The 25,782-nt window shown below is 41.6% G+C and overlaps 1 long non-coding RNA gene across 1 annotated transcript in view; it reads right to left on the bottom strand.

The window, feature by feature from the left end:
• Positions 1-2,052: 2,052 nt before the first annotated feature.
• The window catches only part of LOC103162787, a 44,247-nt gene continuing 20,517 nt past the window's right edge, over positions 2,053-25,782 (bottom strand). Inside the window, exons 3-4 of the long non-coding RNA XR_004768376.1 lie at positions 22,370-22,511; positions 2,053-4,457 (exon numbers count right to left, since the gene is read on the bottom strand). This is a non-coding gene — a long non-coding RNA (uncharacterized LOC103162787). The remainder of the gene's footprint in view (positions 4,458-22,369; positions 22,512-25,782) is intronic.

The raw sequence follows: 25,782 nt of genomic DNA, 5'->3' as shown, positions 1-25,782 counted from the left end.
TACTTTGCAGCCTTTTGTTAAATATATAATATTGGGGGAAAAGAGATAGACATCATTGAATTCAGCTCTGGGTATCTTGATTATAGTGTATTTGGAATATGTATGATGTCTTAGGACTGTTCTATTGTGTGAAGAGAAAACATGACCAAGGCAACTCTTATTTTTTTTTAAAGAAAAGTGTTTAATTGAGGGCTTGCTTACAGTTGTAGAGGATTAGTTCATTACCATCATGGTCAGAAACAGGCATGAAGCTGGAGCAGCCGAGAGATTAACAACCTGATGGGCAGGCAGCAGCCAGAGAGAGTGGCTGGGCCTGGTAGGGGCTTTGAGGTTTTGTTGTTGTTTTGTTTTCTCCTCCACCTAAATCATTTAGTTTTCCTTAACAAAATGACTGAAAAACACAACTCTCTAAAAACAAGGCTGAAAGCAGGATTCTTCATGTTGTGTTATAAAACTGCCTATTTAGAGGACATGGTCATAATGTCCATGGGTGGGCATAGCTATTCTATGAGATATGAGATTCATGCATCCAAGTTTCACAACTGAAAGAAAGAGGGAAAAGCCAAAGGAAAACTCCAAATAAATGTTATAGATGATGTCTCTTTTGCATTGCACTTCAGAAGTGGGGTCCCAGCAGCAGCACAACTCCCTCAGTAAACCAAGAGCAAACCCTGCAGATGTCCTCCGCACGGAATGTCACATCCGGGCTTAGCAGTCTCCAATTGCAGGCAATAGTCCCTGGGATGTTTTGCACCTGCTCAAGCCACTTCCACCTCCCCTCAGCTCATAGCTGCCCTGTTAGACAGAAGGGCTCCAGTCTGGTTAGGGGTTTCAAAAACTCAAAGCCCTCCTCAGTGACACACCTCCTCCAGTAAGGCCATACCTAGTAATCTTTCCCAAACAGTTCTACTAATTACTGTCTAAACATTCAGATGAATGAGCCTGGGGGTGGGGGTGGGGTGGGTGGGGTGGGGTGGGTGTGTTCACTGAAACCACCACACTAGGTAAAAGACCCTGAATCCAAGGTTCTAGTTCCTTGAACTAGATTAGTTAACCCAAACAAAGGAGTTTCAGAATAAGCAATAGCTATCTGAATACAGTTAACAAGGAATTAAACTTACTACATATAAACCTACAGGCGGAGAATTAGATTCATAAGTGCAAGTTTCATAGAGGCAGATGTTAGCTCAAGAAAAGAAATGTGTTGCCACACAAAGCATAAACCAAAGATGGAATGGATTGCTTAGGGGCAACTAAGGGTCCCAGCCCCCAACCAGGTTACATAACAAATAAAATTACCATGTCTTTGAAATGTATTGTTAGAATGTTTGATTCTTAAAATTGCTATTTGAGCTACCAACTTGTTTCATTTAAAAAAAAAAAAAAAGCATTAAATGAATTTTTGCTTGGGAGTAGGACAGAATTTCCAAAAACTTTTAAAATGACCCTAAGACTACTTTCACAGCTTTGTACCACATTGATGATTTTAAAAAAATCAAAATTATCAATTAGCTCTAAAAACTGTTTAAGATGCTTTGCATCCTGCATTACTAACTATTCATCTGTGATTTAATTCTTTATGTTAAAAACAAGACTTTTTAGTGTATAGCCACCAGTAAGGTGTCAATATTCCTTTAATAATTCTCTACCATGTTCCTAGAAAGCAATACTAATTTAACTCACTGGGACACACACACAGGAGTAGAAGAGAAGTAGCTGGGAAGAGGATTAACAGGAAGGAAAGGGGCAAGAGTGGGTTGGTGGCACACACCTTTAACCCAAAACTGGTAAGAGAGGCAGGCAGCTCTTGTGAGTTCAAAGCCAATCCGGTCTACATAGTGAGTTCCAGGACAACCATGGCTCTGTAGAGAGAGAGCTCCTGTCTCAAAAAAACAACAACAACAAAAAATTATATAGCCAGGTGGTGGTGGCACATGCCTTTAATCCCAGCACTCGGGAGGCAGAGGCAAGAGGATCTCTGTGAGTTTGAAGCCAGTCTGGTCTACAGAGTGAGTGCCGAGACAGCCTCCAAAGCTACAGAGAAACCCTGTCTTAGAAAAAAGAAAGAAAGGAGAGAGAGAGGGGGGGGTCAAAATGAAGCCCATTATTATGCATGATGCAAAGCACAGCAATCTCATTACTATGCAAATTTGTTTTCTTCTTTAATGAGAATATATGCATACCAAAGAACTGTTTTAAAATATATTATCAGTAAATATTTGGTTTGTATGCCTATATTACACACCCAAGGCTGCATAACACTTCCTCAGTGGCCAGGAATGGAAAAGCTTCAGAAAGCACACTTTGGAGGGAGTTCTCTGCCCCTTACAGGTGGAATCCAGGTCCAGGGTGAATCAGCACCTGCCAAGGGAAAACTGAGCAGGCACTGCTGAGATAATCCAAGTGCTTTGAGGACTTCGAGGCTGAATAGTCTACAATCCAACCTTTTTGGACAAACAACTATCACAAAAGGTCTTCTATAGACAGCTCATCTGGGCTCCCACAAAATGCTAGATCTCTTACAGCTGTCAAAAATTATAGCCTTGAATGTGGTAAGGCTGACAGGAGGCTAATACTTCAGTTGTTCTAAATGGGATTTTAGCCAAAGGTCAAAAAGTAATATATTTTAGCAGTATGCAGTGGCCTGAGAGAAGGACTATTATTTTATTAGGAACCCCTTCTCTAACTGTGTGAGATCATCTTTGTGCTTCCAAGAACATTGCCCAGACCCTGTGGGGACTACAGGGTGAAGTAATGCCATACTTGGGCCTTCCAGAAAAATGATGTGTTGAAAACAACCCAACTCAAGATCCTTAAACAAAAAAATCTAAGGGCCTTTTAGACAAAGTGAAAATACAAAGACTTATAGAGGCAGGGATTTCTGAGATTAAATTGAATTGGGAACCTATTTAGCTAAAATGTATCCAGATATGTATCTTTATGCTTTTCTTGTTAATGCATTGAATAAAAGAAACAAACCCATCATGTGCCTTGCTTCACTTTACATCCATCTTCCAATATGGGGTCAGGTCCTGCCCTCACCTCAACTTCTTCTACTGCTAGCCCCAGTTCTTGACACAGTGAGCACTCTTCCACCTGCAGAACTCACTCCCATGACAAAGTGTCTTCCTCAACCACAAGTGAAACAACCAGAAGAAAAAGAAAAGCAAAAGTCCTCTGTGCTTAAGAAACTCATGGGTCTCTACTACCTACAAGAAGGAACCTGCTTCCATTAGCTTTGAGTCTTTACTATAGTGGGTAGAACTTGGTTTTTGAGGAGAAGATTCTGGTATATGCTGGTGTTCTGAAGTCCACAGGTGCAGTATGTTTCTTCTCCAAGAAGAAATGTGGTTTATGCAGTAAAATGGGAAAAACAAAGTGCAAAAAGAACACCTCAGTATCATTTTCTACCACTGCTCACTCAGGCCCGTGCCACTGTCTGATTTTCTTCTACCCTTTAGATGAATCTAGAACAGGGCAATTTATGGTCTTTATTGTCATTCCTCTCAAAGAAAGTGCAAAAACTTCATACACAAAAAGAAAAGTGTGTCACTTTTATCCAAAGAGCAAATTAACTTCAACAATTTAAATAATGCTGTCCCACATAAGAGGCAAAAATAAAAACCTGAATTTTACTTTGTGCTGTTCCATCCTCCTCTCTCTAGCACTGAACTGCTTTGTGCCTGAAGCTGGCTGCGGGAGACAGAAACATAACCGGCATCTTCCCTGGCACCTGCTGTCTTCTTATCCACCTGGCATCTCACTCGCTGCGGCTCCTCCCTTTCCTGAGGCAAGGAAAGAGAGGAGATGGAAGTTCTGTTCCTAAAGAGCAGAGAAGGCTGCACCTCTCAGGAAACAGAACTGCCCCTACTAACGCTCTCTCATTCTGGAATGAGCTAAAGACAGTTTTGTAAAAGGAGTTCTTAATTGGTTTAGATAATGAAAAGCCAGAGTCAGATACAGAGGGAAATGCTGAGAGATCAGAGAGAAGGAGCAAACCACAGCACACCTTACCTCCAAGCATCTCAGCACAGAAGACAGGCATTTCCTGTTTCTCCTTGCTTATACCCTGTTTCTGCCAAGCTATGTCACTTTCTGTCTGTCTGTACAGACCTCCAGACCTCTATGGTTAGCTAGTGGCAAGCTCCATTCTCTGACCCCCCCCCCCAGACAGGCTTTATTTGTGCAAGAATGATATAACCTCACAGTTTCTCTTCGTGGATCATGCTGTTTCCTTGGTGACCTCTCTTCCATCATGACATCATTAACAGGTCCGTTGGAGGGGCCAATGCTTTTCCTATGGATGCTTGTTCACAGCCTCAGCACCCCATCCTCTGGCTCTAAGCCTCAGATCTCCTTCTTGTGAAATCACCTTGCTGTGTCAGCAAGCTCTTTGAGGTAAGCTTCTGTCGTAGTTATTCTTCTATTGCTGCGAAGAGACACCATGACCAAGGAACCTATAAAAGAAAGCCTTCAATCAGGGGGGTTGCTACAGTTTCCGAGGATGAGCCCTTGACCATCATGGAGAGGAGCATGGCAACAGGCAGACATGGCACTGGAGCAAACGCTGAGAACTTACATTTATCTGCAAGATGAAGGCAGAGGCAGTGAGACAGAGCAACTAGGCCTATTGTGGCCTTGGAAACCTCAAAGGCCATGCCCAGTGACACACCTCCTCTAACAAGGCCATACTTCCTAATCCTTCCCAAACAGTCCCACCAAATGAGAGCCAAACATTCAAATATATGTGCCTATGCGGGGCATTCTTATCCAATACAGTTTCCTAGGCTTTCTTCCTCTTATATGTCCTATACCTGGTTCACGAACACACATGCAGTTCTCAGTGCTTTGGTGTCCTCGTGTGGCAGCAAATGGACTGACGTAAATCAGCTGTGGCTCAACCCCCCAGCATCAGTCTGATGGTGCATCTGACTGAGAGTAAAAAGTCTCAGGTCCATTGTTCCCCAACCCCTTGTTCTAGAGCCTCTCACCAGGCTGCTCTCACAAGTTGTCCCATGGGACAGGAGAGATGGCTCAATGATTGAGAGCACTGGTTGCTCTTCCAGAGGACCCAGGTTCAATTTCCAGCCCCCACATGATGGTTCACACCTGTCTGTAGCTCCACTCTATGGATTCTAATACACAAACATACATGCAGGAAAAATAGGAATTAACATAAAGTAAAAATAAAATAAATATTTGAAAAAAATAGAGTTGTCCCCAAACTGGGAACAGCCCCAAACAAATCCCCAAAGATGAGGTTTTCTGTAACTTGAAACAGATAAGAAGGCAGTGTTCTTCCCTCCAAACCAAAACTGTGCTCCTTAAATTTCTTGTCTAAATTCACGTATATGGGGGCTGGAGAAATGGCACAGCAGTTAAGAGGACTTGCTGTTCTTGCAAGAGAACCAGAGTTTAGCACCCAGCACTCGCATGGCAGTTCACAACTATCTGTAACTGCAGTTTCAGGGAGTCTGATGTCCTCTTAAACATCCATGGACACTAGGCATGCATGAAGTGCACATACATACATGCAGGCAAAAATGCATGCACACAAAATAAAATGAAGTATTTTCTTTAATCCTTGTACAGCTGAGTATGGTGGCACATGCTTGCAGTCCCAAAGTCAGGAGGCTGAGGCAGGTAGATGGCAAGTTTTAGGCCAGCCTGAGCTACATTGCAAAGACCCTGTCTAAAAACACATGCCCCAAAAATATGCATCTGTAAGACCACACATGCACATGATACACAGACATATATTCAGGGAAACATCCATACACATAAAATAAGAAATTTAAAGTGTGAGAATTGACATAAATAAAAAAGAAACATTTTGCTCCAATTGGCCTTTCTTTCTATGTATCCTTATCTTTTTATGGGCTCCTCGTTTCTCCTCTCAGGCCTAACTTGGAAAGGGTAAACATTTCTTCATTATATCAAAATGTTATTGTTGGACCCATCTTCAGGTAAAAGCATTGTGAAAGCATTAATCCTCATACTATTGTAACTTTCTGAAGTGTTGGGCTGGCTATTGTGATGAAGTGTTCAGAAATAACATAGAAATAAACAGTGTTTGGATTTAAGCCTGACCTACATGCCTGGGAATTCATGAGAACCAAAACTTCAGACCCTAAGCATGTGCTGGTGGCTAAGAAACGTTGTTCTCATTCCTATGGAGGTGACCCGGTAATCCTCCCACTAATTAAAGTGAAAAAGAATGGTCACTTATGGCTAGCTCTGGATATCTATATCTGAAATTTAGATATTAGAAAAATGTCTAAAATGAAATATTAGTCCCATGACTTAGAAAATGTAATTTGTATTAAATGTGTCATTGTCATGTAAAAATGTTTAAATTATTAATCATGAATAATTGTCTGTGAAGACCATGGTAATGGAATTTTTAAGAATATTATCTCATTTAATATTACTTTTGAAAATCTAGTAAAATGTTTTATCCTATTTTAAGTAATAAATTAAAGCCCTAAGGGTCTAACTTGCCCCAGGTCACACAGCTCATAACCAGTCATTGCCATTATGTGGCTTCAGATATGTTTTCTTTTCTGCCATGAATTGATGCTGAATGCTATGAAGAAGACAAGGAAAAAGTGTAAAAGATAATGTGCATATTTTAAGAACTTGGTCTAATTTAGAAACATATGAAGTTAGTGATATGTGCTGCTCTAGTCACAGTAGCCAGGAAGTTGAAAGTTTAGATGTCCATCAATAAATGGATGGATAATGAAAATGTGGAGTATCTACACATTTTATTCAGATGTTAAAAATGAAACTCTAGAGAGGAAGAAGTTATAGTATGAGCAAAGGGATCAAGACCATGGTGGGGAAACCCACAGAAACAGCTGAACCAAGCTAGGGGGAGCTCCCTGACCCCAGACTGACAGCAGAGGAACTAGACCTCCTGAATGTGAGTGACGGTGGGTGGATTGGGCAGTTTATGAGGCCACTGGCAGTGGGACCAAGATCTATCCCTAGTGCAAGAACTGGCTTTTTGAAGCCCATTTCTTATGGAGAGATACCTTGCTCAGCCTAGACACACAGGGGAGGACCGTGGTCATGCCTCAGTGTGGTGATAGGGCAGACAGAGGCCATAACCTCTCTGAGGAGCTGATGGGAGGGTGGGTGAGGGTAAGGTGGAGGGGAGGGCGAGATGAGGGAAGGGAGGGAGAACTGGGATTGATATGTAAAATTAATAAAATAAAAAATGAAATTCTAAATTTTTCAGGCAACTGAGTCAGGAAATTCGGAAGGGGCTATGGAGGAGACCAGGCTTCAAGGAGAGGAATAGAATGTGGTTGTATAAAGGTTAAAGATGAATAATAGAACAAGAAAGGTTAAGTGGACTAGGAGATGGAAGGGCAGAGTGGAGGAGGGGATACAGGGAGGAATAACACTGAAGGCATTATGAAGAAGTTACATGGAAACTTACTACTGCTGGGGCTTACTAAAATATATACTCACACAATTATAAAACATTTACATGAAGTTACCCTATAATGGGGCAACAGTGCCCCTATTAGAAACCACAGGCTAGCAAAAAGCCCAGTGGCAGGAATGAGTTGCCTCTTTTGGAGTTGTTGACTAGTGAAGTACCATATACACAAGGTTACCCTCCAGAACTTGACAGGAAGGCCCTGTTCCTACAGACACCACACACTTGAGTCATGGAGCATGGGGAGATGAAACAGGTGTTTGGTGGGGAGATGAAGCAGGTGCTGGGCGGGGAGCTTCATCCCTGGTACCTGACTGTCATGACACTCAAAGGTGTGAAGCAAGCTGTCAGGAAAGAGTACTCCTCACCAGCCTTAGGGTCATGAACCCCTCAACTATTCAATGACAACCTTTCTCTCTCGACAGAGCCCTAACTTACGACTCCCTCTCTCACTTTCCAACTGTTCTAATTATTCCTGATCACCATAGGGAAGGAGACAGCAAGTGTAAATGCCATAAGGGAGTTAGAAGCCTGTGTTGCTGCAACAGAAGGAAGACCCTGTGACTGATGCATGGACAGAGTAGCATGAAATTAGGTTGGAGCCATAAGCAGCAGCCAGATCATTACATGGGCTCTATGGGCCATTGGTTTTATTTTTTGGACAACGAAAAGTTAATGAAGAAATTAGCAGGTGTGTGTACATTATTTTAGTTATCCTGGTTTCTGTAGCAAAATGTTTTCTATAAGATGCCACAGATCATTGACAATACTTACACTTTTTTACACGCACAAACTTTAAAACATGAAGGAAGCAGATAATGTCTGAGCAAAACTTCCCAACTGTCTAAATGATAAGTAGAACATCTAGGTATTCAACCATCTATACAATTTTGAAAAACATATATTAAAACTCTTCCATTAAAAATGGCACCAAACTCAAGATGTCTACAGCAGCTATCTCTCCTCATAAAGAATAATGAAAGGCTTCTCAATCCACTTGCCTATTTTATTATTATAGCAAAGTGTATTAAAGATAACCCAACAAAAAATAAGAACACTTAAAATTAATAAAAATTAAAACATGAACTAGGTATTAACAAGTCATCTCTATAAATTATTTAAATAATTAGATTCTATAACTAGACAAAATTTATCCCAGAAAAGCATGACTTCCCAATTTTAAGGCTTGCTTGTAAGAGCCAGAAGTTGGAAGAACCAAAAAGAAAGTATTCTCTGGACATGACAGGACTGATGCACTTACGAACACAGCAGCTGTGGCTGCCTGAACAAGTCCAAGCCACTCCACATTCTAGCATGGAGCAGGAGGACCTCGTGTGCCCCCAGCCCTAGCTGAGGAGCTACTGGCATGTGATAGCTTTTGGGGAAGGGACAGTCAGCTTCCATGATGTGTGGCCCCTGACAGGTAAAGTACACTCCAGTGGATGTTCGTGCCTGTGAGCATATGAGCAGCAAAAAAAAGAGTTGTTAAAAAGGGGGGGACGCAGTTAGGAGAGGGGAGGAGGTGAGGATGCATCTGAGAGAAGTTAGTGCAAAGAATGGGGGTGAAGATGACCAAATTAAATTCTATGAAATACTCAAAGAATTAATAAAAATGTTATTCGTTGTAACTGAAAGAATAAAAATGTGATCATTAAATATATGCCAAAAATGTTTGAGATACTGGAGTGTTCTTCCTGACATGCACATTAGTGATTTTTAGGGTGTGAATATTCTGTCTCTTTGTATATAACACAAGCTTCACTTGGATCAGATGGCAGTTCTCTGTATAATCTCAGTCTATCCATAGTTGTACCCTAGACTCCAAAATTTTCTATGTAAACAAATAATTTGCTTAGGAAAATGTTGAGTACACATATCAAGATATTCATCCAAAGAAAACTTTCATAATTTCTATATTTCTATAGTCAAGTAAGTTTGGGGAACCTATAGGTTGGCCTTTTCTGGAAGGGATTTGCAAATGAAACTTGGTTCATTTAAATGCACCAAGAAGTCCTCTGGAGTTTGCCAAGTAGCTGAACATAGAACGCCATTGCTCTTACAGTGCCTATTAATACTCCATGAATACACTTTGATAAACAGTTCACCACAATGTCAGTCTTAGCATCCGTAGCATTTGTTGTCCAGGGCATTGTATGAGGTACTGTTGAAGATATAATTGTAAGATATAATCTATTCCCACAGTTGATTATATTAAAGTTGAGCCAGAGCATATAAATAAAAAATTAATTTCAAGCACCAAAGCACAGTTAGCAATGGATAGTCCCACACAAAGTTCTGCAAGGGTGTGTAGGAGGCCAGTTGCTACAACTTAAGTGTTTGCAGAAGATTTCTGAGAGGGTTTAAGATGTGAATTAATCCTTGGAGGCAGATGTAAAGTATAGATGATGCATTTTATCATTTAAAACACAGCTTCCAGTAAAGGGTGTCATCATGTTGTTCCCTGTCACTCGGCAATATACCCACGATACTTCACAAAATAGACAATCACAAAAGGAAACTGTTCATCAAAGATAAGAGTAGTAAAGGAGAGAAGTGAAGTGAAATTTAAAACAAGAATAGAAGTAGCTGTAAAGAGAAATAGTTATGCTGAGGACATTGAAGTGGCCACTGTTCAAGAGACACTGGTTGTGCAACCAAAGACACTTGAAGTAAATTTATCACCATAAAGGAAGAAAGTGGGATTGGGGTCATGGCTCAGTTAGTAGAGTGCTGGCCTTCCATGAATGAAACCTTGTCCTCATTTCCTAGCACCATATAATTCTGACATGTCTACAATCCCAACATCCAGAAAGTGGAGGCTGGAAAATCAGTTCAGGGTCAACCCTCAGTTATATAATGAGTTGAAGGCCACCTGGGCTACTTCAGACCTTGTCTCAAAATATAAAATAAGAACACAGTTGTAAGGAAAAAGATGAGAATGGTCCACAGAAAATGATATAAGTAAACTATTTCAAAATAAAGGAACTCCCAGAGAATGCTAAAATGTTAGAAGCTGACTCAAACTTAGAAGGGATAAAACAATTTTCAAAGCATAGGAAAAATGCTCTATATTATAAGTGACACAATGAAAAGTCAAGATCAAACTGCAGTTTATTGGCAAAGTCAGCCACAATGTCAGGAAATGCTGTTCAATAGTTGCTATCAATGTTTTTAGTTTATGCACAAAATAATAGCTTCAGTATGACATACATGTATATTTTTACACTTTGTTCATATTCATACCCCATAAACTAATTCTCCCTTCCCCCTTCTGCTCATCTCCTTCCTCCTTCCCCAAAAAAGTGTGTGTGTGTGTGTGTGTGTGTGTGTGTGTGTGTGTGTGTGTGTGTGTGGTGTGTATGTGTGTGTGTGTGTGTGTGTGTGTGTGTGTGTGAGAGAGAGAGAGAGAGAGAGAGAGAGAGAGAGAGAGAGAGAGAGAGATTAAAATATTAAAGTATGTCGTACTTGTCTGATTCTAGCTTCTTTCATGTATCGTGATGACAGCCAGTCCAGCATCCTGGGTCTTTTTCGTCTGCCTCTATCACTCACTTATCTGCCTCAAAGAGCTTTCACCCTTCAGTTTCACACAAGCATATCAATAATTTTAGAAGTTCAATGTGATGGACCATGACCTGCAACAGGCTATAGTTAGTCTTCACTACTGGTGCTGGAGTCTGTTCACAAAATTGGTTTCTTGATCATGTCTCAGATCTCTCTGCATACCAGAGGAGTCAATGGCTAACCAATGAGAACTACAAAACTACCCTGTGGGAAGACAAGACTGCCTCTGTCACCTGGTGTCCTGTTGGAGAAGGCTTCTGTTTCCCCTCTTGAGGAAGTGATGGCACGGCCAGGGCCTTCCTTGTACTGCTCCTCTCACTGAGGACCCTTTGTTTCTCTTCATTTTGTACCTGTTCTGTCACCATTTTTGTGATTTCCTATGCTCTCTCACTTGTTCTCTTGAAGTATGGTCCCTTCTTTGTTATCTTGACTTGTCCCCTTCACTGAGTCACATAGAAGAAACTTTCAATCTGCCATCTTATTCTAGATGTCTCAAACTACTGTTTTACAAGGGAACAAAACACTTTAATTCTCAATGTTTCTAATGTCTGAAACTACAATAACCTAGGTATTAGTTTTTAAATTGACATGTGAAGCAGGCTTGTTTCTAATTTAAATAAAAATAAATTTTAAAAAATTTTCCAATATTTATTAACAAAATTACTAAAGTCATAAATGATCATAGTATTCTTCATTAATTATTAAGAAGCCTTTGTATAGTTTCTGAGTGTTGTCTTTTTACAGTCTCATACTATTCTGCCAAACAAGGACTATGCTGTAGATATGAGTTTGCAAATTCCCATTAAATGGGCAATAATCCTGAAGACAATTATATAGAGAGTGGGTATCAATAAAGATGGGGTCTGCAGAACTCCAGTGTGGGAGGGAGGTCAAGAGAAGTAGACAGAATCTACTGAGGAGTGGTGCACGAGGCAGAAAGATAATTGAAAGGGTAGGAAGCATCCCAAAGCTGAGGAGAGAGGAGAATTAAGTGGAGTATACACACTGGTGCTGATGAGGCAGACCTGAGTTTGACCATTGTGTTCAGTGATATGATGGGCACTGGGAACCTTGCAAAGAACTGTTTCAGAAGAAATGTTTGTGAGAGACTCCCATAGCCTGATTTGAAGGAAACCGGTAAGAGAGGCAGGACTTAATGACTATAGATAGCCTTTTGAAGGGAGTACATTCACACAGGAAGACCTCATCTATAATAATCTGTGGCACTCCCAGTGGCTAACATGCAGGTGGAATATAGTGAAAGGCTCTTTCATCTTCAGCAGATGGACACAATCCCAGCATAGCTGTTCTCTCACTAACATCATTAGCTTAAGAGGTTGTATCAGAGATGTTGATGTCAGAAGATGCAATAATTTTCTTGACAGAGGGTAATATGTTCAAGAAGAGTTTATCCCAGATAAAAGCGAGACCTTAACAAAATAGACAGACACTTGCTTCAAATGTAAAATTAGATAGGACTATTGTAGAGGTTCTTAGTGTACAATCACACCAGAACCACAGACATTATAGAAAATGTCATTAGAAGCAAGGGTGGATGCTAGGGGCTAAGGGTTTGAGCAAGAATGGGAGCAGGGAGGTGGGAGGAGATGAGGGTGGGACAGGTTAACCAAAACTAAGGATATATGAAAAATCTATGGAAATCCACTATTTTATAGGCTAATTAAAATACATAGTTTTATAAGGATTTTTTATTTTATTTTATATGTATGAGTGTTTTTGCCTGTGTGTGTGTCTATGCACCACAATGCCTGGTGCATGCAGAGGCCAGAAAAGAGTGCCTGATCCCCTGCAACGAGAGCTACATGGCTGTGAGCCACCATGTGGGTGCTGGGAATAGAACCCAGGTCATTCATATATATCCAGCAATGTACGATACTTATCTATCAGGCAAGACTGGCCTACTGGTGCAACAGTAGCATAACAGTCATGAGGGGAGCAAACACTTTCTGATTGGATTTGAGGCCTGTACCATAGTAAGGAATTCATGCCTAGTACAGTAAACCTCATGGCTGAGAAAGTGATAGGCCCTAGGTGTCTGGGACCAACTACTTACTGTTTTGCTAAATGGATATGTTGTCAAATTATCTTCTAAATATTTGTTTGTACCCATAAATTAGTACTGTTCTCAACCTTGATCAGAGAAGCTCCTGTTTACAATAGGCAGTAGTAATCAATGCATAGACTCATAACTGGCCAAAGTACTAAGAATAAGTGGTTTTTGAGTACTCAAACCTAAATGAGAGATTTATATCAACCCTCCTCCTCCCCCCTCCCACAACTCAGGTAACTCTGTGGACAATAGGACAGAAAGAATATAAAAGCAGGAACAGAAGAAGCACTATGAAATGCCATCTTCTGGATGAGATATGGCTAATAGACTCGTGGACACACAACAGCTAAGGTTAGTTGCACAAGATCAAGCCAGTCAACATTCTAGCATGGATGTATAAGGGGTATTGTGGCTCCACCCTTAGGTGAGAATCTATTAACAGTGGATGACTGTTGGGGAAGGGAATCGGTGAGATGCATGCCCATCCTGCCATCACTAACTAGACTGAGTAAGTTTTTAAAATAGACAGGAAGGTAGGGTGGGGAGTGCTGGGCAAATCATTACTTAGAGGGGTAATTTGCACTGGATATGATCAGGATTCATTGTATATATGTATAAATTTTAAATGTTCTTTTAAAAATATGATTAAAATTCAAGTTCTCAGGCTCTATCCAAGACACATTTGGAAGCAAATCCTGGAGATCTGCTTTATCCAGGGATGGTGACTGATGCACCTTAGTGAGAAGAACATTTCACATCTCCTTGGACAAGTCATCTGTCATGACCTGTCAATCTATGCTTTCAGTAATCTACCCCTTCAGCTCTCTGTTGTCCTCATCATGTTGCAGTACTGTGTACACAGAAAAGATTCTGAAACTCAAGCTGTTTTCTAACTTTTGTCAGCTCAAAAAAATTAGCCAAATATCTGTATTCCTGCTTCCAAAACAATACCATTTATATACCTTTAAATACACTCAGATCCATTTCTAAAATAAAGTTTCTTTATGGGGGCATGTTAAGCTCAGCTCTAAGACAGCAAACTTAGGTCTTTTGCCTGCCAATTTTTGTAATATGTAAGTACATATTTTCCTGAAAAAGATCCTTGAGACTCAAAATGTATGGATCTCGAGGTTTTTTTTTTTTTTTTTTTAAAGTGTGTCACCCCTCAAGAGCAGAGAGGCCAAAGGAAGACAGGTGACATTAATCCCATCCCACAGTGCTGCTCTTTGTGAACTTGGGTCTCTTCAGCCACACACTTGGAGGAAACTTCATACAAACAGAGGAAACCAGAAGTCTTTCTGGGAGAACGTGGTAGCTGACTTACCACCCTGGACACTGATGCCTGCTAAAGATAAAACCTGGGAAAAGACCTCCAGGTCCCATTCTCCATTGTTGCTGCCAGGGTCCAGTGTGTATGTCTGAACTGTACACACATTTCCCGGGGTGGGGGCACCAGCAGTACACAGCTGTCTGTGGCCGGATTGCTGATGTTTGCAATAGCAAACTAGAGCTGCTTTTGCCAAAACATGGTGTTCCTTATTTTAAAGATGAGAACAATTCCTTTTCTACCCAACTCCATTGTTACTTGGTTTACTAGATTCTTCGGGCAGAGGAAGCAGTAAATTACCGAAGGGAAAAGTGTCCGCCTCACCAGGGTGTGCGGGTTTAATTCAGACGAAGTCTCTCATACCAATCAGATGCGATGACACAGACTTCCTCTGCTTTATGGAAAACTGGCATGAAGAAGTGCAAACAAAACTAATTAGATGCTTTCCCATGTATATCCACATCATTCTAAAAGCTCTAAGTTAAGAGATGATTCTAAGTGTCCATCTTGATGGTTCCAGAGAGCCAGCTGATTAGCAATCAGGAAGGCTTCTGCCAGCCTACAACACTGCTGGCAAGCCCTCCCTCCAGTGTCCCAGGCTCTTCTGTATCAATTCCATGAGTTACTATTACCACTAGTGTCTGAGGGTGATGATGTGCTGGGCGAGAGAAGGGTTAGTTATCGCCTCAATAACAAAAAAGTGAGATTTACCTTAAAGTAAAATGGGTTTTCAAAACACATCTGCAGAATGCCAGTATCAAAAAGAGGTGGTGCGTGCATGCGTGCGTGCGTGCGTGCGTGCGTGCGTGCCGTGCGTGCGTGCGTGCGTGTGCGTGCGTGCGTGCGTGCGTGTGTGTGTGTGTGTTTTGCAGGGGACAAATCCAGGGCCTTGCCCATAAGAGGCAGGTGCTCTACTGGACTACATTCACACAGGAAGACCTCATCTATAATAATCTGTGGCACTCCCAGTGGCTAACTCAAGTCACCATTCAATTTAAACAGGAACACAACCCTTGGCCCCTACTTAAACTCTGACCTCACTTGAGGGCCCTGAAGACAGACAAACTTGGGAGGGCTGCTGGATCTTTGTCCCTCTTCCCCATGTGACCACATTGAACAAATCTCCTTTTTCTGCTTCCCATTATTAATTTGTCTCTTTTAATTGGTTTATTGAAGACAAGTGGCCAGACCTGATTTGGGGCACAGGTTGTGACCCCCAGGTCCAATAACAAACAGGTTCCTCCACTGTTTGGCCAAACTGTAAATAAATGGGTTTCCTTTTATCAGAAAAAAAGGGTTGGAATACTAAACACACATATTTATACTCATATTCTACAATAGAATTAAAAACATAGGAAGAGAAACCCCCCCATGAAAAAATGCCGCTACCGTAAAGGACACACTACAAAGAGGCTGAAAATCTACATCACTGGCTGTTAAAGGGTCTGCACCCAGTACAAAGAGCACCTAAAGGTTAGCAGAAGGCTCCCAGCCATGACCATTGTGGAATCACAAATTAAACATAGGATGGGGCTCACTATACACTGAGTAAGGCCACTAAAATTTAAAAGCCAATAGGCAAGCAAGATGGATCAGTGGGAAAACACTCACCACATAAACCTGGCAACCCAAGTCTGTGACCTTGAATCCACATGAAAGTAGGAGAAAAATGACTACACAAAGTTGTCCTCTGACCTCCACACATGTGCCATTGCACAGGAGCTAAACACATCGCATGGCAAACACAACATCCATATGTGCACACACACTAATGATGATGATGATGATGATGATAAAAAATTTAGGGCTGGAGAGATGGCTCAGCCATTAAAGGCTAGGCTCACAACCAGAAATAATAAAAATGATTTTAACATAATAAAACCAAATAGTGCATGGAAGAACTAGAACTCTCATACACTGTGGGTAAAATTCAAAATGATGCAGCTAGTCTAGAAAACTATTAGACAGTTCCTGGTGAAATTAAACATGTTATTGTCATGTGTCTGAGCAATGTCAGTATTAGTTATTTATCCTCCAAAAATAAAAATTAAAACATGCATAAATATTTTAGTAACCGCCTTTATAATCAACAAACCTACAAATAACTCAAATGTTTCTTGATAAGAAAACAAACAATAATACATGCATTCACTGGACACCATTCAGAAACAACAAGGAACTAATTGCTGACATTGGGCTAGCCTGGTGTCAGCCTAGGCTAGCAGAATAACTTTAATGACAGTTCTAGACTCTGGAACGCCCAAGATCAACTTACTGTCAAGCACAGTTCCTGACTGAGAGCAGTCCTATCACTATCCTCTCAAGCTGGAGAGAGCACTAGCCTTGTCTTAGTGGCACCAATGTCATCATGGGGACTCTGCACTCATGACCCAACCCAAACCTAAGGCCCTCTCCAAGGACCTCTCCTAATATTATCATACTGGGGATGGATGCAAGAACCACAAATATGTATATCTGTGCTGATATGATTTCTTAGAAGGACAGAGACGGAGGTTGTACCTTAAGGCCAGTATTCCAAAGCTATTGGCAAAATGAATTCCCACAACAGGGGAGTAGGGCTTTAATAAGTGAATTTGGATCCCAGAACCATTCAGTCCAGAACATGAAAAGATACCAATAAATACCAGACACCACAGGGAATAAAAGCAGCCAGTTTCAGAACGTTGCTTTTTTACATCTTTCATTTTATGATATTGTGGGAAAGGGAAAGGAATAGGGACTGAGAGAACAGAGCGGATGAAGACAGGACAACAACAGGAGAATGCGAGGTAGAGTGTGGGGTGCTGAGCTATTAAGATCTGGTGGTGGTGAATGTATTGCATGTAGCAAAATGCCTAGAGCTGAAGCTATCACCCAAAGAGAAATTTTTGCATGATTTAATTTTAAAAATTAAATTACAAGATGGTGCCAGGTTCTATTCAGAGAGTTAAAGTCAAGAACGACCTCTATTTAAACCTAACTGCAATCATGTATCACTGCTATTCCTAATTGGGCTACAGAGATGACCTGCCTCAGGGAAAGAAAATGCTTAAAAACAACAAAAGGGAAAAGTGACATGGAGACTAATGGCACTGTCTCAAATCATGGGAGGAACTGGTGGAGACAGACCATGTCTGCCTCCAGCCCGGCGTCACAGGTGGGGTCTGAGTCTGACGGACGACAAAAGAATATAATGACAGAGGTCACAAACATGTGGGGCTCTGCAGAGAGCAGTGGCCACCCTTTATTGCCACATTTGAAGAGAGCAATTGGGAGGACTGGCCACTGGGTTCCTAAGAGAAAGGTCTCCAAAGAGCTGAGCATCACCTGAGGTGGAGGACCCCAAAGGAAGCCACTCCCCAGGAATAGGGCTCACTATGAGAGTTCCCAAAGCAAGTTCCTAGGGAACTGCCAGGTGTTAATTAGAAATGACACACTTTATATAGCCCATGCATTGGTCTTCCCCTGTTACAACAGAAAGAGAGAGAGAAGGTTTATTTCTCTCATCAAGTAGAGAGGAGACTCTCTAGACAGCTTTGTGTCGAAGAACTACTTATTTAAACTTTCAAAGTGTAGGTAATCCTTTGAAATAAAGCAAGATTACAGAAGTGGATGCGTAACTTAATTTAGTTAGTGCATAGAAAACACTAATGCACAGTGGTGGTGTCGCAAAATATTTTTTACTATGTATATGATACGTTTTTATATGTGTATTTCTGAAATTCTTTCCTTCCTTAATTTGACAGCAGCGTGTACAACAAACGTCCACCAGGGGGAGACTCAGGACTGTGTTCCCCCTTGGGACGTCTTTGGATTTATATTCAGTCTACTTCAGTCAAAATGTGTGTGTGCAGGGCATTTGGGTACACTGGGGCAACCCAAGATGGAGGAGAGATTTACAGTCTGCAATGAGATAAAGGGAAAGAGGGGAGGCCCTTCCTCCTTCAAAGCCGTGGTTTCCCTCTGGGGCCTGCGTGGCTTTCTCCTCCTGATCCCTGGGGTGTGCAGAGACAGGCTGTGTGCTTTCCAAAGCAAAGTCTTTAGGTTTCCTGGCAATATCCAAGCTGAGTAAACTGTACAGGAACACTCCCACTCCACCTCGACACTGCCAGAGGAATGTGTCATTCAGCAAACCGGAAGCACTTGCCAAATTCAAGAGATCCCTCCGGGACTATAAATCCTCTGACAGAGCCTAAGGCAATACAGTCCCAGACCGTGCCACAGGGTTTGGTTGAGGGTGCATTTAGCCTTCCTTGTAAGTCCTCGCTGATTAATTCACTCAACAAAAGGAAGCCTTCACTTTCACAAAGGCATCTCTAAGGGCCAGAGACACAGCTCAGCGGCAGGGTGTGGACAGTACCTGTGCGGCCTTACGTTCAGTCCCCAACACCACCCAACGAGAAGAAGGAAGAGCATCTCTAATTGTGGGGACTGGGACTGTCTAACAGCTAAGTGAGCCCTACGTGGAAATCACAGACCAGCTACACAAAAACAGACTTCTAAGTGAAGCGTACCATCAGTGGAGTTTACATTTAAGATTCTAGGAAATGTACCTATCAACTACTGTGTGTAAAGAGAGGTCGCACCTAGAGTTCCTGGTATGGCGAGTAGCTGGATTCTGACTCAAAAGGCAAGAGCTTCTGGGTATAGAAATCTGTAGTAGATGAAAGGTCCTGTGTTGACCTCCAATACCAGAGGTAAGAGGGGGAAAAAACAACGAAAACAAAAACAAAAAACAGAGAACACTTTTTGACAGTATCAATGTACCAGTACAACTGCCAGGATGTTTCACCCCAAAATTCTTTTAAAATGAATCTAACATACGCGGTTGTACAATTACTTTCCATTCATGATCACCTAAGTTTCCACACAAAGGCCCCAAAACACAACCTGAAAAAGAAAAGAAAATTAGACTTCCACTTACTGCTCACGAGAAACGAACACCTGCCTCTTCATGGGCTGGTTGTAAAATAATAGAACTAAAAAAATTAACTTTACACTTTTTTTAATTTGCTTGTTCGTTGTTGCGGTTTGGGATTGAATGTGAGTGTGCACAGGTAACAGGCGGCATGTAGAGATGAGAAGATAGCTTCCTTCTTCCACCGCGAGGGTTCTGAGTGTCACACTCAGGTCATCATCTTGGTGGCTAGCTCCTTTACCAGTTCAACAGTCCCCAAAAACTTTAAATTCTATTTTAATACCTATAACTTGGTGCCTGGGGAGAAGGGGTGAGGTAAAAGAAAAGTTATGGCAAAGAAGTATTTTTCCTTTAATACTAGTTAGACAGACTGGTTGACAAGGGCAAGCAATGATTAGTTAAGACTTAAAGCTCACAGTTAGCTGATCAGTTAACAGCTAAGCAATTCACAGGTCTATACTGGAAAAGAACATTCTTTTCTTTGGACTCTCATCAACTGAGGGAATCAGGAGAAATGACAGGAATTTTTTTAAGCTTCTTTTCTTTTTTTTTTTTTTTTTTTTTTGACAGGATTTCTCTGTGTAACAGCCCTGGCTGTCCTGGAACTTGTTTTGTAGACTAGGTTAGCCTTAAATTCACAGAGATCCACCTGCCTCTGCATCCCAAGTGTTAAAATGTTAAAGGCATGTAACACTATGCCTAGCTTTAAGCGTAATTTTTAAATTATTCTACTTGTAAGTGTTTTTGCCTTCATGAATGTATGTGCACCTTATGTGTGCCTGGTATCCTCATCCGATCTGCTGAAACTGGAGTTACAGATGGTTCGTGAGCCACCATGCCGGTGCTGGGAGCTGAACCCCAGGTTCTTCCTCTGCAAGAATGAACGCTCTTAACTGCTCAGCCATCTCTCCAGCCCCAGGAATTCTCAGTGAGACTCCTTCTGCCCAGGGCTTACGATGCCAAGTACTCTCACCAGCACCTAGGGCCGTGGCTGCTTCTGCCCCAACACTGGGTGAGCTGGGACAGCGGCTCATGGGACTGTTGCTGCCTCAGCAAAGTACAGTGGACAGGACTCTCCTGTCTGCTAGAGTCATGGGGACAATCTGGAATCTGTCACTGCTTCTGCCAGTAGCACAGTGAAATAGAAACTTGCAGAGAAATGAGCAAACATCAATGTAAACAGACTGCATCGGCTTGGGTCCTAGGGAAGTAAACAATTGCAGGGACTGTGACGACACCTCAGCATTTGCCTCTACCCATAAACAGACATCGCATTGCAAGAGCTCTCAGAGGCAAAGGGTAACCACAGAAGGATCAGTTTCCGTCTCCGAGAAACAAAATCTGATGACATGTTCCTGGATTGACCGTAAAAACCATTTTCCCAAATAACATCAGCTGAGCCTCCGAGCTCTATCCTGGGGACTATCCCCAATTCATCGGGGAAATCATCGGACTGAATCAGAGCGGCTTCACCAGAGCGTGATATGATTTGCAAGGCTATGTCATACAACCACAAAATTAGTGTGGATGAAAACACCATTAAGTAGAGATAAGCATCTGTCCAAGAACTTGCTATAATCAGATCTTGTGGGAATTTCTCCCAATTCTTTGCCAACCCCAGATACAGAATAACTTTACATGTGAGATGGAGTGTTCCATCCTAGGAAAAGTACGCTTGTGACTGCTCAAAAGAACACTGCTGTATCCGTTCCTCAAGCTCACTTTCCTTTCTTGATTAAAAATTCTGACCTCATAGAACATAGTAAGCAGTGGTTTTAAATTGTAGTTTCATTTTTTTTGTAACTTTCTAAACATTGCCTTTTAAAAACTGTTTAAAATAAGCTCCGATCCTAAAAATAATTGTATTTGAATTTTAGAAACAATTCTTTTAGAAATACCTTAAAAGGTAAAATATAATAACATAAGGAAAATGTAAATCTAATGTCTGTTGCCCACTTCCTTGTGAAGAATAGAATCAGATGCGATGAAAGTAATGAGAGAATTCCTTTATAATCAATGTTTTCATGACAAAAAAAATCCTGGACCTTCTGTAAAGTTTCTCTTTTTAGATTTATTTTATTTTATATTTTTGAGTATTTTGCCTGCATGTAAGTCTGTGTATAACGTGTGATTGCCAGGGCCAGCTCCTGGAACTGGAGTTACAGTTGCTGGGAGCCACCATGTGGGTGCTTGAAATAGAACCCAGGTCCTCCGAAAAATCAACTGCTGAACCCTCTCCCCGGCCCTTCACCAGAATTTCTTAATGGCAAAGTTGTAAGGTAAAATCCCAGGAGGAACTCAGATAACTCTATAATTTGTCTGTATCAACTATATCATTGCATGTGATAGCTTTGCTAATGGGGTGATCTATAGTAGAACTAACCTGATTTAAAACAGTAGTTTCTCCCAGTATACTCTGGACAAAGCCCAGAGAAATATATGGATCAGACAAATACACACAGCTAGTTTATGGGAGATCCAGGCCTAGAATATGAATCTGCTAACCTACTGTTTATCTGACTGTCACGTTTCTACTCTTTCCCACCCCAGCCACTGCCAGCTTAGCCTGTACCATGAACCCTCATCCCAAAACAAGCTGCTGGACCTTCTGGTCTGGCCTCTCTGGCACAGGCCACAAATCCCACCAGCTTCCCTCAGTTCACCCTCCCTGCCTATTCTTCCTCTGACTTTAAGGTCAGGCTAGTGTGTAACCACCCAGGCTGTAGAGTCTAGCTACCATCTGTCAGGTGTTTCTAATTTTCTCATTTCCTATTGTCACTACCTTTGTTCTGGTTTTCACCTTGCTTAGAATTTTCTCCAGTGCAAATTTCTTCCCCAATTAAAATTCTAGTGGCCTTCCTTCCTCCCTCTGTCCCTCCTTCCCCTCCATCCTCTCCATCCGTCTATCCCTCCATGCCCCACCCACTCTCTCCCCCTCCCTCCTTTTCTTCCCTTTCTTTATCCTTCCCTGTCCTTCCTTCCTCTATGGAATATTAATGTTTGTGACCCCAAGTCTCCTCCTTTATTGTCCTCTGGACTTACATTTTGTGGCTGATCCCTTTCTGTTTCCTTTTGGAATTCCAGCATCTGATTGTGTTGAACTAGACATAGTATCCTGAAACAGCATGATGCCTGTATGTCCATCTCCAGATGTGTCTCATCAACACCACTGCCCAAACGTGACCTGAACACAGAGGACAGCAGTGAGCATGGAAACTGGACAGGGGAAATCCCACAAGGCCTCAACCCTTACACAAAGAACCACAGGCAACTAAGGAGAGCTGGGAGCAGGAGAAGTGTTCCTTCCCAGGGAAAAGCACACCATTTGGTTTCCAGCGCCAAATGGCCAGCCCTGAAAACATACATACGCTAACATTATATGGACTCAACAGCTATATTTAGGAATATATATGTATACACAAATATAAACATGCATGAAATAATAATTCATGAAGAAAAGAGGCCATGAATTTGAAGGAGAGCAGGAAAGGGCATATGGGAAGTTTTGGAGGGAGGAAAGGGTACGGAGAAATCTTTTAATTAAAGTACAATCTAAAAACTAAGCTAAAATATTTGCCAAAAAGTCTCACAGTACACATCTACAATACCTTCTCAATTTGGAACAACCCCCACCCAGAAAAAAAGCTCTCTCCCCAGTCACTTGGTTTGAGTGGAGTCAGTTCTATGCCCTGTGACCTGAAGTCCAGTGACCCAAGCTGGAATATTCCAGTATCTAACCCTTCAGGCCACAATGACAGAGTGACTTGACCAGAAGAATGAGATCCTGAATAGATACTTAGGATTGTGACTGGGCTGAAGGGTCTGTCCCCTCACAAAACCTGCATGCGTGTCAGCACTTTATGACTGACCTGAAGCACAGGAAGGCGGGGCAGCAGCTGGACGTAAACCAATGCTCAGAGAGGCAGGGAGGGTGAGCTCTCGCTGCAATATGTCCTCAGCTCCTGTGTGCTCTGCCACAGCCATCCCTTTCCAGTTAAATCTACCATCCGATCCTTCCTGGGCTCCAAACCACTCCAACTGCAGTCATTGTCATAAAGTTTCATTAATGTAGAAATTGGGGCTTGGAGGGGGGGGGGCTGAAAAGATGGCTCAGAGGTTAAGAGCACTGGCTGCTCTTCCAGAGGTCCTGAGTTCATATTCCCAGCAACCACATGGTGGCTCACAACCATCCCTTAAGAGACCTGCTATCTAGCTAGAGGAGAATCTGCATACCCTCCGTGTGTGGCTAAATGAGCCAGGTTGAAATTCAGACCAACAGTTCACTGCAGCAGGAAGTCAATCGTTGTTTTCTTTGAGTTTCATCTGTAAAGATGAAACAAACGGGAATCCTACTCACTTCATCGGTGGTGTTTTAATTAGGGAACTAATACATGTGAGAACATTTGAAAACAGCGCTTACCTCACAAGGTAGGCGCTGCTGCTCTCAACCTTCCATGGAATTGTGTTCTCTCCCTTGTTGTGTAAGTCTCCTTACAACCTTGGGAGTGGGAAACAGAGCTCTCAAATGTTATCACACCCATGTTAATTTTCCATCTGAATAAACACTCGCTTCTGTGTTATTGTTGTTACTAAACACTTATTGAAAGTGAGACCGGGTCTGGGTGCCCTGGAAAATACAAATCTAGAGAAGTCTCTGGGAAAGGCAGGAAGCCTAAAGCAATGGTTGGCATCGCACTTGGGAACAAGAAACCAAAGGTGTGGTCCCTAAGTCACAGAAAGCTGTGTCCATATAGCTGAGCCTGTTCTCTGGTTCCTTTCCCACCTCCCTCAGGGCATTCTGAAGACTGGTAAGATAATTCAGTGTGCATACCTCAGAGGACAGCGTTACAATGTTTTATAAGTCAGCTAGCTTGTCTTGGCTCTGTTTATTACCAATACTGCTTCATTCTGAAAACAGAACTCTGTCCTTTCCTTTGGGGCATTTTTATGACATCATATGGACATCAGCTTTTTCTCTTTGCTGCACATGTGTACCATGTTTAACAAGATGAGATTCTTTTCTTCTGGAAGTGTATGTGTAAATCACATTTCATCAAAACCAAATTATATCCAGAATGCAACAGGGGACGTCACTGTTTCTACGATCTTTATGGGAAGTCAACTGTGAGACAGCACTGGGTAAATGGGAAGGCAGGTGTCAGAAATTGATATTGAAGCCCCAGTCTGCTATTTCCTACTTCTGTGGCTCTTGGCAAATCACTTAACTTCTTCCTAATAGTTTTCACACCTGTAAAATGAGGATGCTATGGGGCTTTATTTAAGCAACTTTTATGGATTTTGTGAATGCTTGTAAAATAAGGATACTATGAGGTTTTCTTTAACCAACCTTTATGAATTGTGTGTGTGTGTATGTATGTATGTGTCTGTGTGTATATGTGCGTATCTGTGTATGTGTCTATGTGTGTGTCTGTGTGTGTGTGTGTGTGTGTGTGTGTGTGTGTGTGTGTGTGTGTGTACACTCAATGCCATGTTTTAGAGAGAAGAAACTTTAGCTCCATGTCCACTAGGATTTCCACCCCTGCTCACAAAAACTCTCTTAAAGAATTAGGAACAATGTAGAGCATGAAGGCAGGGGGCATAAAATAAAACTATAATAACAGATATATTGCTACACATGGTAGTCAAAAATTATTTTTGTGTGAAAAAATAACTAATTATTCTACCTTTACTGCCTTAGACAGCATAAATTTCCTTTGCTTGTGTGGCACTCATTCAGTATAATAAATGCTCTAAGCAACCTAATTGAACAAATGTCCTACTTTTATCACTAGAGACATGACATTATACCTGTCACTTGTGTGCCTTTAGTCATTTACCTTTCTGATGGTTCTTTTATATCTCAAGACAAGAGTTCTCACATGTGGTTCTCAAAGCACTAGAATCAGCATTATCGGTGTCCGTGCCCCAAATGTGGATCCTGGACTCAGGTCTGGTGAATCAAACTCTTTAGGGGGAGGCTGAATAATTTTCATCTTAGAAAGCATGCACATGCACTACTATTGCACCCCTATATTGTGAGTCTAAAATTTAACAGCAAAATTTGAGTTTCCAAGTTTCCAAGAATAAGAAAGACAATAATATTTCTGTAAAAAAAAAAAAAACTGTTCACAAATGCCTTCAATTGCCTGGGGTTTTTTAAATGCTAAATGTAATGAATAAATTCCAGAAAGCCCTAGAAATATATCATAATATGAACACTTAACTATGAACAGCCTACCAAAGTAGGTTCTTTAAAGTACATTGTTTTAAGGAACATGCTGTGCAGTGTTACAAAAAAAAAAAAAAAAGCCACATCATGATATGTCCTACACACCTGCCGGTCTCAGCTTTTAACACCTGGAATAGTCATACTCTCCAGTTTCCTTAAAATCAGATAGCACTGTGGTCAGAGGAAGGGCGTGGCAAGTGGGGATATTCCTCATCCTGGAGATGAG

Source organism: Cricetulus griseus, chromosome 2 (genome assembly GCF_003668045.3).
Source record: "Cricetulus griseus strain 17A/GY chromosome 2, alternate assembly CriGri-PICRH-1.0, whole genome shotgun sequence".
Taxonomy (NCBI): Eukaryota; Metazoa; Chordata; class Mammalia; order Rodentia; family Cricetidae; genus Cricetulus; species Cricetulus griseus.
This window is presented reverse-complemented; position numbering and strand designations above follow the sequence as displayed.